At 31.2% G+C, this 17324-nt stretch overlaps 1 protein-coding gene across 2 annotated transcripts in view; it reads right to left on the reverse strand.

Annotated features, from left to right (window-relative positions):
- LOC107449804 (sodium/calcium exchanger Calx) overlaps window positions 1-17324 on the reverse strand; it is a 115433-nt gene that overhangs the window by 78621 nt on the left and 19488 nt on the right. The window contains exon 1 of one of the 2 annotated variants that reach the window (XM_016065460.4): window positions 323-566. The exons of the other annotated variant lie outside the window; for it this stretch is intronic. The gene's annotated coding sequence lies outside the window, so the exon portion shown is untranslated. Of the gene's footprint in view, window positions 1-322; window positions 567-17324 lie in introns of those variants that run through there. 2 annotated transcript variants of the gene reach the window in all.

Here is a 17324-nt window from a genome sequence, read left to right on the forward strand (position 1 = left end):
CATTCGTTTAGAGAAATAAAATTAAGATATTAATTATAAGTTATAACATTCGTTTAGAGAAATAAAATTAAGATATTAATTATAAGTTATAACATTCGTTTAGAGAAATAAAATTAAGATATTAATTATAAGTCATAATATTCACACACAAAAAAGCAAGCGGAGTTTTGAATGCTATCAAGTTGATCCCCTAAATCTGTGATAATTATCAACTCAAACATTATATACGATACTAATACATCCAGTTTCATTGATTAATTTTAATTAAAAAGAACAAAAAAAGTCATCACAACACGAAATATTTTCAAACAAAACTACTTACCGGTCTTGCTGTCAAAGTTTGTCACAAAATAAACGCCGAGCCAATAAACAACAAGCAAATACAACTCTTAATCTGGAAGCGTTCGATTCAAAACATTCCTCAACCACCCTCCAAACACAACTGACTGATGGTATCGAGCACACACACACGTAGCTAAGCTAGTCTATTTTATTTCTTATGTTAATTTACTTCGCGTTTTTTTTCCCCGCTGCTTCAACCATGACGATATCATTCAAAAGAGAAACCATCCTCAAAAGTGGGCCTCGCAGTCAACAGGTCATAGTTTGGCGACTTTTTTCCTTCAGTTTGGCGGGAAAATTAAAGAGGCTCGTTTCAGGAAAACACAGCACGTAAAATGATGGAAGAGTTATGAAAAGAATTATGTGAGAGATTTGATGGTTCAACACGTGTTTTCCTGAAGAATTTATACGACAGGAATTTATCTTAAAATGCTTGTGATTCACACATAAAAATGACGTAACTTATACGGATGTGTGGTTTTCGGAATTTCTTTTTTTAATATGAATGAATTATTTCATTTTGTTAAGAATGCATGACTAAAAATATTATCTCCTAATGTTACTGTTAAGAAAAATTCATCATTCGTGCTGTTAAGATATATATATATATATATATATATATATATATATATATATATATATATATATATATATATATATATATATATATATATATATATATATATATATATATATATATATATATATATATACACATATATATATATATACACATATATATATATATATACACATATATATATATATATATATATATATATATATATATATATATATATATATATATATATATATATATATATATATAGCATAATAAATAGATATTTTTGGCTATATTGATACAATATTAGAAAGCACACTTTTTGCGGATATAATCGTGTGAGCTGATGAAAAGATTATATTTTTTATTTTCCGAATTTTTTAAAAAAATTTTGGCCTTTTTTTAGGATTTTTTTTCTCTGGTTTCCTGTTATCTTTATTATTATTTTTCTTTTCCTCCCCCCTTCTTTCAGTGTTCTGTAATTTTTCCATTGTTTTCTCTACATTTTGAACTATATATATATATATATATATATATATATATATATATATATATATATATATATATATCTGAACACTGATGTTTCTCCTAATCTATTCTCAGCAAATATTAAAATATCGAATAAACTTAATAACATCAACGAATAAATTAATATCAAATCGGATATAACAAATATTTCAGAAAATCACCAAAGTGGCTATGTGATTATTTACATTCACCATTCTCTTCATTTCGAGTATTCACGGTAACACTGTATGGCAATTATTAGACACCCATCTAAATTTTATCCTGCCATGAAACCGGTTTTAAAATTTTAGTACCGCCTTTTTATGCTACGATTTGTTAGATTTCGATAGTGTTTTCGCTTCCTTTTCTCGCCTAAATATTTTGAGATCCTTTATGTGTTGACGTTTCTGATTTTATTCTTATCAAGGTTTATAAAAATATAAATTAAGAGAATGTATATTTTTTTATGCATAAAATATGCATTACAAAACAATTATTCGTTGATAAGGGAAAAAAAGGCAGAAATCAATGTTTAGAAAATGATTATCGGAATTCATTCGAAATAATTTTTAATTTTCTTTTATACTTTCTTTTATTATTCGAATGTGATATATATCATCGAAGAGTTTTTAAATCCGGACACAGATGTGCTTACGAAAATGAACACAGTTCGAAATACATATTTTCGAAAATGGTCATTGTATTTGATTCTACTTTTCAAACTTCTTTTATGAATATGTTTTCTTTTATAGAGAATAAGCTAATGAACCCAAATAAATTCGTAATAAGATGTTTCCCATTTGCATAAATCACTTGGTACATTCAGCTAATTGGTAATTTTTTAAAGACTTAAAATATCAATAATTGTTTTTACAAGGTGTCACATGTGCTATAAATTTGTAACAGTAGTAGTAAATTGACGCTGTATGAATTTAGAGTTTTAGAGCACACTTCAACCTTTTGAGAACAGAATAAAAAGACATCGTGTGAAAAATTATATTTTTAATATACCATACCTATCCACCCCTACACCGAAATCCGAAATTTTGACCCGTTTAAATAAGTTTAGTTAAATTAGTTGCGGCCGGGATAGCCTGGTTGGTAGGGCATTGGGCCCATGTCGTGAGTTCGATCCCCGCCGGCGGAGACTCCATGTGTAGTAAGTGGTGATTAGTGCTCGCTAAATCTGTCGGGTCACGAAGTCCTCCAAGTTCCCATAACAAATTAATACCTTTGAGGGTACTGATTAATACCTTTGAGAGCATTTGTTCTCTGTTTAAGGTCAAAATTACAATATGTGGAGGAATGAATGGTATGAATGAGATCACCCTTCAAAACGAGCTGTGACGTGGGTGTGGCTGACGATGTATTCTTGGCCACAGATTGTGCCACTGAAAAACCATAAATGCACCCTCTGCCTTAAATTCGCTTGGTTTCACCAAGCAGACTTGCTGGTATGGCAAATGGCATTAGAAACAACAACAAATTAATTGCATCAGTACGGATGAGTAAGTTCGTAGTATAGTGGTTAAGTTAGGGTTTAAAACTGAAGAGTCTCGATTTTTGCTGTGTTCATTTTGAACATATTTTGAACGTTCATACGTATTTTGAACTGTGTCCAGATTTAAAATCTTACCGACGATATATTCAGATATTTTCTGAAAGAAAAATTACTGAAAAAAGAAAACATAATTTCAAAGATAAAGGAGAGAAAAAATACACGTCCTAGCTTGTGTTGATAACACGATTAACAGACGTAGACTCTCAAATCAAAATTGTAAAATTAGAGATTAACCTCGTTTCCTTTTTCTTTTCTTTTATTTATTTGTCTTTATTTCTTATAATTTTATAAACTTTACAGAAAGAAACCTAAATATTGACAAAAATTTGTTCCTAACCACAAATCTCGTGATATTACAAATTAAAACAAAATCTCAGATGTCGCAAAATCTTTGTTTAGCCTTGGATATAGTTGTCTTCTTCCTCCGCTGCACTACAGCTTTCTTGAGCCCTGCATAGACACACATAAAATGGGTCTTGCCCCGAAAGCAGAGGTTATCGAAATGAAACAGAACTGTGCTACGAAATCCATATCGTTTGTTATAATATGAATCTTTAACAAGCTGGAATAAATAAAAAAAACATATAATAAGCTATCATAAAATGATCAATAATAAGGATAGCTGCAAAACATACTTTTCTACACAAGCGCCGTGAATTAGTCGACATCTGGGATTTTGTAGGCCAATATAGTAGGTCTATTTTTTTTGACAAGTTAAGTGTAATTTATCCACTAGGAAACAGAACTAATTTTCACACAATCGACTCTCACTTATATTAAAAATTTCAAAAGCACTTAGATTTACATAAACATAAATCTAAATGGGTATAATTAAAATATGTTTTTACCATCAAGCTATTTTGCATGCAACTAATTATATTTTAAAAGCTTCTTGCAACTTTAATCCACTTGTTGTCATTGTTTTCATTTATTTAGTCTATTTTTATTTATTTAGTCTATTTTTATTTATTTAGTCCATTTTTATTTATTTAGTCCATTTTTATTTATTTAGTCCATTTTTATTTATTCAGTCTACATTTATTTATTTAGGCTACATTTATTTATTTAGTCAACTTTTATTTATTAAGTCTATTTTTAATTATTTAGTCTAATTGGAAGTATAATAATTTTTCCTACATCCCCTTTTCAATTTTTCTTTAGAAAAAATTATCATTATGTATAAAATCAGACTTTTAAAAGTTCACATTAGAAGGAATATATTTATTAATTATATTGTACTTAAATATTATCAACTTAAAATAGTAATTTTTTTTAATATCAATTGTTTTAAATTAAGGATTTTTTTAAAAAAAGAATTTAAAATCGATTTATATTAATCATTATTTTTTTTTAGAAATTTAAATGATATTAATCGTAATTTTATTCATGAATTAAATCATGCCAACCCTGCTAGATATCAATCTCAGGCGTTTAAATGGGATTAAATATATTTTATTCTAAGATTTGCCTACATTTAACGATACGCCAAACCAATTTAACTAAGGTAACTTTTGTTTAACATAAGAGCAAAAATTTATATGTTTTTAAATCCTTTCAAATCAAAAGACTGATGAGAATTATTCACAGCAAGATGAAAGAATAAAAAATAAATTCATTGTTAGAAAATTGTGTAATGATCGCAAATGGATTTAATCTCCTTGAAATAAATGTTTTGGAGTGTATCAGATATTGTGGACGACATTTCAATTTTCCAGAGAAAAACCCTTTGAAACCTCGTCTAGATATGAATTCAAGAACTCAATTATCATTTTGTGAATTTTTAAGCGACTAGATCCTGTTCTCTAAATAACAAGCGCGTTATGAAAAACCATTAGAAAAGAATGGTCGTTTGGGGCAACCTTGAAAATGAGTTGCGTTTATTATTATTATAAACATTTCCTTCCAACAACAAAGCCATGTTTGCAAACGATATTTTTTTTTCCTCAAAATTCTACACGAATTCAGATGAAAAGGTTAACGTGCCGGCTTTTACTTTCGTCAATAACATAATATTGACTCTCTTGCGCTCCAGATGAAAATTTCGCGTCTTCTGTGACGAAAAAGTGAACTAGCTAATAAATACTTTCTAGCTTATCTCGACTTGGATATACATAAACTTTTCATCCAAAAATATATTTTCTATTCAAGATATTGAAAAATAAAATAATGAAGTGAAAATCTTAATTTTCCTGAGCTTAATTTCCTGAGCTGAATTTTCCGGCTATCAAGTTAATTTTACAAATGAATTTTTTTAAAAAAGGGCCATAAACGAAAGGCACAGATCGCATCACTTCGAACAATAAATTAACGGATTACTTTGTAATTTTGAATGACGATTGTAGTATGGTATACTACATATTAAGTAAAATCAATTGTTAATTCTAATTTTATTATCCAATTTCATTATCTAATCATCTTAATTTATTTAATCAGCATCATTCATCTAATTTAATAATCATTTGTTAATTGTTAATTTGTTAATAATGTATTAAACGCTTAAATAATTGTAACTGTTAAATTTGTGATAAACTTTTAATTGTATGCTTTTTTTACTTGCTTCCTTTTACACTTGTAATTAATGTTATTTATTTATCAGTATTCAATAATTCGTTGCAATATATTTCATGTAATATTTAAGTTTTACGCCTCAAGTTGTTTTGTAACCTTGGGAAAGTAATCTTTCTCTGCATTTATGTTCTTCCTTTAAAAGAAGATTCCTCCTTTTGTTACTTGCTGACAGCAAGATGTATGTCCATTCAGCAAACCCCTATTGTTGGAGGGAGAAGGAATTGGCACCAAGTCACCTTTCCCACGTTTCGGCTTGCATCAAATGCAAAGCGCCCCTTTTGATCTTATGATGGCGCCAAGAATGTTCCAGAACATTCCACAAAATTCTTTACCAGGTGTATCACCACTTTAGACAACCCCGCTTCATGTTTGGCATGGAGCTTAACAATTAATTTCGCCAGTTGGCCAATATTTGCAGCTCTGTGATTTGCCCCTCTGATCCTTCTCCAGCCAACCGATTGGTTATTCGCAAAAGTTTAATTTTTTTTGGCGAGAGTTTTCTCCCCTATCTTCATAATGAAGAAATAGTCAGTAGCAGTTGTTTTTCTCCCAATTGTAGTTTTGTTTAGTTTTTGCGGCTTAGGCCGAGATTTCTGGTGTTGGCATGTTTGCCAAGCATTTTTACCTGTTTTTTAAATGTTATTTTATAAATAAACTATGATTTTCTGCATCATTAACTATGAGTCTGGTGAGTAATTTTACGGTATAAGTTGTTTTCTCTTCCTTTTTTTTTCAGCATGCTCCTTTGTTGCGCTTACCTTAATGTTTGCACCCACTTCCTCTGTACATCATTTATACCTTTTCGGCCTTTACATAATTAGTATCTAAATTTTATTTAATCTTAATTTGACTTAATGTTAGTCACCCCCCTTTTTGATTTAGCCACACCACATAATATTTGGTGCCGCGTTTGCAACAGTTGACATGCTGAAAACTCAATGATGCACCTCTTTTCATTCGATCATTGTACTTATGTTTATTTTATATTTATTTTAAATGTTTTTATTTGAGATGCATCATTGGTGAAAAGGAAATTTTTGAATAGTTTAGATTATGTCTCCATTTTTTTATGTTTTAAGTGTGCACTTTTATGATGGTGTTTTTTATTTCATGTTTTCCATAAATTTATTTTAGGGGTAGATAATTGAAATTTTTTTATCTAAGCACTTTTTTAATTTTTGGTATTTGAATATTTTAATTATGCCAAGGACTAGGCAAACAGACCCTCAGAGTGAGGATATGCCAACTTCAAGAGAATATCACTTTAATATTGACCCATTTTATGGGGATCCCAGTACTTTAAACTGGTTTTTGTCCCAAGTAAGGGAACTTAAGGCACTTAACAAATGGAATAATCAGGCAGCCCTTATTTTCCTTAAGTCCAAATTAAAAGGTTCTGCACTTACCTTTTTTGCAACTTCTCCTAGTTGCCTAAGCCTCAATTCTTTTGAGGAAGCAGTAAAAATCCTTCAAAATTTCTTTTGTGCAGCAAAAAATGAGGCCTCAGCTATTGCTGAATTTAATGATCTAAACATGTTTCATAATGAAACGATAAGAAATTTTGCCCATAGACTTGAGTCAGCAGCCCATCAGGCATATGCTTTTATTAATGATGCAGCTGCATTAAATAAAATTAAGTCAATTCAATTCTTAAATGCTATATCTCCTAGCATTAAGACTCAACTAGCCTTTGAGGATCCTTCAGATTTCATGGCAATTGTAAATAAGGCAGAAATAATATCTTCCTGCTCTGCACCACATACTAATGCTGCAGTTAATGTTCTAAATAAAACCCAAAATATGGACCAATGCTCTGAAATCGAAATGCTTAAAGATCAAATTAAGCAATTGACTACTATTGTTCAAGAGGCAGTAAATTTATGTCCTCTATGCAAATCTCCTGACCATTGTCTAAAAAATTGTCCTCAATTCACAACATCAACATCTAATGTGAGGAGAACCGAAAATAGCAACCCAAGACAACAAATTGTATGTCATTTTTGTGGGAGAAATGGTCATATTATGGCTCGATGTTACCAGTACTTGAACTTGCAGGGTTCTAGGCAAAATCCTAATAGAAATACTGGTTCAAATAATAATCGAAGACCACAAAATCAAGGTCGTCCCAATTTAAACTAGTGTCGGGACCACATTGTAGGCAAACTGTGGTCCCTTTTCAAACTAAACGAACCCCTGTTTCTGATCAGTCTGATCAACCTTCTGAGTATTTAAATCACACTATGGGTGATGGTAAAACAAAAATATCTGAATTTTTAAATCCAATGTCTAATGTTGTATCGGTAAACTAAACTAGTGGTTAGTACAACTTAATTTAATGACTAAAAATAGAAATTTAGATTATTGAATAATAAAAAAAAATTGCGTTGTGTTAATTTTACAATTGAGATACAACATATGGAAAAGTTATTAGGAATTATTACTAAACATGTACCATGCGGTACCAACGATAGCCCTAACAAAATCTTGAAACATCGTGGCTAAAAAGGATGAACTATAGTAAAAACAGTAATAATAAGATAAAGCCAAATAATTGAGATTAAGATGGATTTACATTTTAAACATAATTAAATTTATTTCTTCTAGAGTAAAATAGTATGGGAACATTTTGGATCAGGCAGCTTTAACATTTCAGGTATAACACACATAATCATTAAAATTAATCAATCCTTTAAAATAAAATTGGGCTTAGATAAAAAAAATATATTCTAATTAAAAAAAGGAAAAAATTAGGTTTTTTAAAATAAACTTATCGATTCATCGACGCGCTTTGGATCCATCCCCGGGGAGGCCTAAGCCAAAAAATGGCTAAATCAGTCAGCAACCTACAATTGGAAAAAAAATCATTAGAATGAATAAAATGGCGATCCACAGTGTCGACGCTAAAACTTAGCTCCTCCTTCTGCTTTTTCATTGGTTCCTTCCTCCACGACGTATCTAGGTACGTGAGATCGGTAAACCGTGGTGGTGCCATCTATCGAATTAAGCTAACTAGTAACGGTTGTTAAGTGAATAATTGTTTAAAAAAAACTGACTTAATTATATTAAAATTATAAAATATATTAGGAAAAAAAAATATAACTCTAAATGCCCATAGATAAAAAGGAAAAAAAAAAAAAGAGAGCCCAACATAATAATTATATAAACAATTAGCTAAAAGCTATCACAACTACCTTCAATCCAACATTCCATGGGGCGAGGGGAAAAAGAAAAAATCGAAGATTTTTTCTTTGATTAGAGAAAAACATATCCGGTTCAAACGAGTACAAGAAACCAAAGGAATTAATTTCATTTGCAATTTTAATTCTACCTTTAGTAAAAGGGTAGTTGTAAAGGAATATGGGAAGGAAGGAGGACACTGGAATGAGTGAGCGTCAATTTCAGAATGTCACAAAGATACATCGGTGGCAAGTATAGGTTGGTTAGTGTTCACTAAAAGAAAAGTCATTATTCATCAGGAAAAGTTCTTTACGTTATCGGCACAGGTGTCTGGTTCAGTCAGTGTGACTTGCAATGGGTAAGGACTGGAACTCAAATTGCAACTGTTGTGCAGTACCAGAAGACTTTTTCAGTACGAGGATAGTCTGGACTCTCTTACTGCTTAATTCGTTGAGGACATAACTTTGAGATGTTTGGACTAGCCTCTATACACATCCACAGTATAAGACGGCTTGTGTGGCAGAATCAACCTGACCAGCAGGGATCATCCTCAGCCGACTGGGTATGGTAGCTTTATAGGTAGTCTCAAAACATAGACTTTTGTAGAACTTTAGAGAGATCAGGTGATCAGGCTGAAACACCTCTGTAGTTTACGTGTCGAGTCTTTGCGTCTCACACCAACGATGCTTCCTTAGACTTCCTGATTCATTATCAATTGTTAAATGATACTCTTGAATCTCGCTTAATGATGCGTCACCTAGACTTCCTGGAGACTTTCTGTTTCATTATCAATGGTACTCGTGAATCTCGCTTAACGATGCTTCACCTGGACTTCCTGGAGACTTTCTGTTTCATTATCAAGAGTTCAATGGTACTCCCGAATCTCGCTTAATGATGCTTCACTTCAAGCAATTAACTGTACAGGAAGGAAATTTTTGAAGCGGAGGTTTCTACTCTTTGTTAACTGACTGACACCAGAACTTTTCGGCATAAATGTCTCTTACAACTTAAATCGCTGCTTGCATGGAAAGTCTTTAGGTAGCTGGTGACTTTGTCGACATGTAGGAATTGAAACACTTGTGGAGTAATAGAACAGCTAACGAGTTACTTGTAATAGAAATAGTTTGTGACACACACTCACTCCAAATATCCAGTAGCAAAACAATAAAAAAAAATTCTTGAACACAATACACACAAAAATCGTATTGCTCTCTCTTTCAGAAAAATTTCAGTAAGGTAAGATACATCAAACAAAAGATTAACCTTTTTCTTTTCTTTTTTTGTTTTAAAGAAAAAATTCAAAACATACAGTTGACTCAGGAAAAAAAAAAGGAATTTGATATCAAAATACATTATCACATTAAAGATGTACCCAAGAAAACACAAGGGAAATCTAATTAGAATTCAAATGTCACATTTGGACAATGAAACAAAAATAACAAGTTTAGAATTACTGCCAATTTTCTTCATTACTATGAGTTTACTTTAAATTTAATGTTAGTATTAATTTTATTTATCTACTCTCTTTTCTTTTTATTGTACACTATAAATAGGTACAGCTGAAATTAAAACCTGTCATGCAACAATTAATACCTAACAATTTAATACAATTAACAATTTAATACTTAAAAATTTAATAAAAATTCATGGCTGCTTGCCAGAATTACACATCAAATTATCTTCTGGGTCTCAGATTATAACCATGATTTTGGGCTGGTCGAATTGGAAAATGATAAATGAGACGTCTTGTACGACTTTTGGGTAATAGCTGACCATGTTGTTCAGGTGCACATTCTCGTTCCGGAGCATCTTCATGTGCAACCTCACTTTCATTTTCGTGTCTAATGTTAATTGGCTGTCTTTGTTCCACTCGTTTAACCCTATCAACGTGTACCTTCTTGACTACATCAGGATTGTTAAGTAGTTGAATTTTAATATTCACAGGGGATAAGATTTCAGTAACGACAAATGGTCCTATATTGGGTTTTGACAACTTACGTGACAGAGATGGTTTAGTGAGAGGTTCGTGGAGAAACACTAAATCGTTAACTTTAATATCCTTAACTTTTGCTGATTTTTCCCTATATTTTTCTTGTTTTTCGGCCGCTGTTACTAAATTTCTTTTCACTATATCAAACGATTTTTTTAAACGTACGGTTAAATCGTGAGTGTAATCTTTAATTTCTGCATAGGAAAACTTATGATCTTCGGTTAAGATTTGATGAGGTAAGTTAATTTCGCGACCATAAAGAAGTTGAGAAGGTGAGAACCCGGTTGTGGCATGAGTAGCTGACCTATGAGCCATTAAAGCGAAATCTAAGTGTCCGTCCCAATCATTGTGTGTTTCATTGACAAGATGACTTAATGCATTTATGATAGTGGCGTTTAATTTCTCCACTACTCCGTCTGTTTGCGGATGATACGCGCTAGTTGAGTGTTTACTTATTCCTAGCTTTTTATATACACTTGAAATCGAGTTCGATAAGAAATTTGAACCTCTGTCGGAAATCAGATGTTTAGGAACACCGTGTCGGGTGATGAATTGTTCTAAAACCCTTGATACAGTTTCACTTTTAATATTTTGCGTGGAGTAAGCTTCGGGCCAACGTGTGAAATAATCTGATATAACCAATATAAACTTATTTCCATCGTAGGTTACAGGAAAAGGTCCCATGGCGTCTATGGCTATATATTGCATTGGTTGTGATGCAATCGGCATTCGCTGAAGTGGCGCTAATTTAGATGGTATATGCGCTCTTCTACTATTACAGGAGTTACACGATTTGACATAATTTGCAATTTGTGAATACATTCCTTTCCAATAATAACACGATTTAATTCTACGTAAGGTTTTACAAAATCCTTGGTGGTTTACAGTTGGCGAATCATGACATAAAGCTAAGATTTCAGGAGTTATTGATATTGGGATAACTAATTTACTTTTTGCCTCATAATTTGCATTTGAACAGTAAAGAATTTCATTTACAATAAAGAACTTTAATTTATGATGAGACATGTCGGAATTACTGTTGATTTCATTCACAATTTTAGTGCAAAAAGGGTCTGAATGTTGTCCTAGTTTAATTTTGTCTAACAAAACCGGCTGAATCGAAGTGATATTAATGTTATTTATTTGTTCTACGCCACGAGACAAATAATCTGCTGTTATGTTTAATTTGCCTGGTTTATGGACTATTATATGGTCGTACTGTTGTAACGTCATTACCCACCGTGCTATTCGAGATGTTGGGTCCTTTAATTTAAGGGTGTGGGACAAACTAGCCTGGTCGCAAAAAATAGTAAATTTCTTTCCCAAGAGATATTGTTTAAAGTAAGAAACACCAAAAACGACTCCTAATAATTCCTTCTCGACTGTGGAATACCTAACTTCAGGGTCTTTCAGTTTTCTGCTGGCATATGCGATAGGGTGCAAAAATTTGTTTTCGTCGTATTGGCTCAAAACAGCGCCCAAAGCATATTTTGATGCATCCGTACTTAATACAAATTCTTTCTCAAAATTCGGTAAATATAGGCATGGATAATTTTTAAGGTAACATTTAAGTTTATTAAATGCATTTAAAGCATCTTCATTAAAATCAAATTTCGTGCTTTCTTTTGTCAATTTAGTTAAAGGAAGGGCTACTTGTGCAAAATTTGGAATGAATCTTCGATAAAAACCAATTAGACCTAAAAATGACTTAACTTTGGTTTTACTGTCTGGAATTTTAAATTTATCAATTGTTGATACGTTAGAGTCATCAGGGAAAACTTTTCCGTCAGTTACTTGAAATCCTAAATACTTAATACTGGTCATAAGGAATTTACATTTACTAGGTTTCAATTTTAAATTATGTTGTCTGAGCCTATCAAAAACCAATTTTAATTTATTTATATGTTCATTTATATCATTTTTAGATGCTATTATAATGTCGTCCAGATAAACTGCAATTTGACAAGGCTTAAGGCCTGCTAAGACGATTCCCATTAGGCGCTGAAAAGAATTTGGGGAGTTTCTAAGGCCAAAAGGTACGCGATTCCACTCGTAGAGTCCAGTATCTGTAGCGAAAGCTGTCTTATAGGTATCTTTAGGGTTAATTTTCATCTGATAAAAACCAGCACATAAATCTAGGGTCGTAAAGAGGTAAGAACCTGACAAATTGTCTACGAGTTCAGTGATGTTTGGAATCGGAAAAGAGTCTGGTTGAGTTTTGATATTAAGTTTTCGAAAATCTGTACATAAACGATAACTGCCATCTTTCTTTTTTACCAAAATTACTGGAGCTGCATATGGGGAAGTGCTTTTCTTTATTATATTATGGTCTAAAAGCTCATTTATTTGACGATCCAATTCACCTTTAAGGTGATGTGCTGTTTTGTAATGTTTTTGCCTGACTGGTACATCATCGGTTAAGTCTACTTTATGATACAATGTATCGCACCCATTAAGATCTCTAATACCCGTGGCAAACAAATCTTCATAACTTTCCAAAAAATTTTTTAAAACTTCCTGCTTATTAGCATCTAAATGATCCAATTTGATATCACCCCCACAAAAGTCAAAATCCTCTAATGTTTGTTCAATTACATTACAATTTAGCTTAGGTGCGTTTTCTATACATTCAATAAAAGCCAGGTTACTCAATTTATTTATGTGATAAGGATCCTCATTAATATTAATTACCGAAATTGGATACGTATTGTCTTTTAATTTAGTGTTAACTGATCTACCTATTAATAATCCATTACTTAAAAATTTCATATTAGGTTGAATAAATACTTCATCTGAATGAATTTCAACTTTACATCTAGGCTTTACAAAAATTATAGATTCAGAATTTGGAGGAATGATATATTTACTTTTTGCATAAAGATTGATTTGTTTGTCTTCTACACATACATTACAGGAATCAAGAGTATTATTAAGGCTTAAGAAGTTTATGGCTACGTTTTGATTTGTTAGAGTTTGAGTATCGAAATTTAAATTAAATTTATTTTTGCTCAAAAATGGAGTCCCTAAAATAGCATAATAATCAGATGAACCCAAGCGAGGAGTAACATAGAAAATTTCTTTAAATTCGCTACCTTTGATACGAAATCTAATGAGTACTTGTTTGTTTATTTTAACACCTGTCCCTGAAAAATTTTGGACGTTTAGATTACATTTCTCAACATATAATTTACAGTTTAAAGTGGTTAAAATTTCTTCCGAAATTATGTTTAGTGATGAGCCACTGTCTAATAAAACTGGGAAATCTGTTTTATTAACATTAATATTAATTGTTGGTAAAGAGACTGAATGGTAACGTGTTGTATTAATAGTTAAGGTTGGTACAATGAGGGGCTACTTTGGAGAAACGTGCACCTGCGACTTCTCACCCCTAATTAGTTTAAAATCCGGTTCTTTCTGAAACACCTATCTTCGGTATGATTACGTTTTTTGCAATAATTACACATTAATGTTTTACAATCTCTTCGTAGATGCCCCCTGTCACCACATCTAAAACATTCTTTAAATTGCGTACGGTTGTGGCTTCGTTCGTTATTTCTCCTTTCGCGTCGGTCGTCAATATGACGGGTTCTGTTATCACGTGAGTCCTCTCGCAGTTGGCATTCTCTTAATTTTTCTTTTAAATCATCAATTTGCCTTTGAAGCTCTATTATTTCTCCCTGTTCTTGGGGTCTCAATGCATTGACAATATCTACTGGGCGAGCGATCGCCAAAGTTTCCTCGAAATTCATAGCATGTTGCTTAAATTCTGCGAATGTATTTATTCCAGACGAAACAATACCTCTTAATATTTCGCCTTTAATACCCTGCTTTGCTGTTGACAATAGGAGTTGCAAACGGTAGTCTTCAAAACCAGCTGCGCCTTCTGGAACGCAATTATAAGACAATCCCTCTAATCGAGAAAAAAATTGTCGAGCGGACTCATTTGGAAGCTGATATGCTGAAGTAAGCCTAGTAATTGACGTGGCTATCGATGTAGTAGTTTGAAAACGTGTACGCAAACCCTCTGCAACTTCCAAATAATTCTGATTTCTTCTCAAATCCCTTTGTGAATTGTAAAACTCCAACGCCTCACCCGTTAATTTCAATTTTAACGCCAATAATTTGTCCCTGTCTTGCCATGCGCAATAATCTGCAATTTCATCAATTTTATCAAGAAAAGGACCGATGGGTCCCGAGCCGCTAAAATTTGGAATAACCTGAAGATATTCAGCCAAAGTATTGGTAGCTAACAAAATTTGGGGTGGGACTGGTTCTGCCATTATGTTCGCAAAATCAAAACTCCAGATAAAGCAACAATAAATTTCTACCAACGTAAGGTGAACTGAATGGTTAATCAATTTAATTCAAGTGATAATAAAAATTATCAAAATAGTCCTTATCATTACCCTAATTATTTAATTTACTAATAAATCAAATTATTCTAACGATGTACGTATACATCAAAAGTATTTAGTTTAATTATTTACTAAGGATAATTTAGTGATTTATTGCAAACGTTAACAGTTAAAAAAAAATTTTTACATGTAAACACATTAATTGAGCGGGGCTGTAAACCAATCTATCAAATAATAATTTTTCCCCCAAAATATATAAACATACACAATAATATTATACAAAAATTTTAACATAAACTGAACTGAAAAGAGAGAACAATTTGGGAATATACGCAGATGTATAAACCCGACAAAGCATACGCGAGCTTGCACTGATCCAATAAATTAAAGTATTAAAATTATTTATTTTAAATTGCAACTCTATTCATATTGAAAGCTAAATATTTAGTTAATTCATTTAGATATTTTCTTAAAGAAAATATTTGCACTAGCCACGTGCCCATGTTAATAACGAAGCCGAAAAATTTTACGATAATCGTAATCATAAATCATCTTTAAGTTTTAATAACACCTAAATAATTATAAACATAAATTAGCAACTAAAACATTTAAATTCTTATTCAAAAATAAAATCTAATCTCATTATACATTTAAATCTGATCGCGTGTGAGTAAGTATCGCGTTGGTCGCGGCACCAAATATGTTGTATCGGTAAACTAAACTAGTGGTTAGTACAACTTAATTTAATGACTAAAAATAGAAATTTAGATTATTGAATAATAAAAAAAAATTGCGTTGTGTTAATTTTACAATTGAGATACAACATATGGAAAAGTTATTAGGAATTATTACTAAACATGTACCATGCGGTACCAACGATAGCCCTAACAAAATCTTGAAACATCGTGGCTAAAAAGGATGAACTATAGTAAAAACAGTAATAATAAGATAAAGCCAAATAATTGAGATTAAGATGGATTTACATTTTAAACATAATTAAATTTATTTCTTCTAGAGTAAAATAGTATGGGAACATTTTGGATCAGGCAGCTTTAACATTTCAGGTATAACACACATAATCATTAAAATTAATCAATCCTTTAAAATAAAATTGGGCTTAGATAAAAAAAATATATTCTAATTAAAAAAAGGAAAAAATTAGGTTTTTTAAAATAAACTTATCGATTCATCGACGCGCTTTGGATCCATCCCCGGGGAGGCCTAAGCCAAAAAATGGCTAAATCAGTCAGCAACCTACAATTGGAAAAAAAATCATTAGAATGAATAAAATGGCGATCCACAGTGTCGACGCTAAAACTTAGCTCCTCCTTCTGCTTTTTCATTGGTTCCTTCCTCCACGACGTATCTAGGTACGTGAGATCGGTAAACCGTGGTGGTGCCATCTATCGAATTAAGCTAACTAGTAACGGTTGTTAAGTGAATAATTGTTTAAAAAAAACTGACTTAATTATATTAAAATTATAAAATATATTAGGAAAAAAAAATATAACTCTAAATGCCCATAGATAAAAAGGAAAAAAAAAAAAGAGAGCCCAACATAATAATTATATAAACAATTAGCTAAAAGCTATCACAACTACCTTCAATCCAACACTAATGAGACAACCTTGTTTAATTTATTTAGTGAAAACAAATGTAATTTACCACTTATTGATATAATGTTTGGTGATAAAAAGTTCACCTTTTTAATTGATTCTGGTGCTTCTATTTCATTAATGCCTAAAGATATTTTTGACCAAATTAAATTAGTAACTAAAGTTAAATATTTATCTAGAAACGTAAAAATTTCTACACTAAACTCTGAACTTAATTTTTTATCGTGTGCTCAAATTTCTTTTAAAATCAGTAATAGTCAGTTTAAGCATCATTTTTTTGTATCTAAATTTAATACTTCTCATTTTCAAGGTATCATTGGATATGATATAATATCCAAATATAACATAATTATAGATTCTAAGAATAATGAATTGATTTTTGACTCTTTTAAATTACCTTTTGCTTTACCTTTGTCTGAACACAAAAATGTTCAAAATATAATATCACATGTTCATTTAACTAATAAGGTTGTTATTGATCCTAATGAAAGTGTTTTCATCAATATCTCTACTGATAATGACAAATTTTTAAATAATGACATTTTGTTTACTCCCCTTATTAATCATAATGATTTATTGATGCATCCAAGTGTTCATAGTTTAACCCAAAATTCATTTCATGTATTAATATATATAACAAAAGTGC

This window comes from Parasteatoda tepidariorum, chromosome 9, assembly GCF_982258835.1.
Source record: "Parasteatoda tepidariorum strain Cologne lab strain chromosome 9, Ptep-v5.0, whole genome shotgun sequence".
NCBI lineage: Eukaryota > Metazoa > Arthropoda > Arachnida > Araneae > Theridiidae > Parasteatoda > Parasteatoda tepidariorum.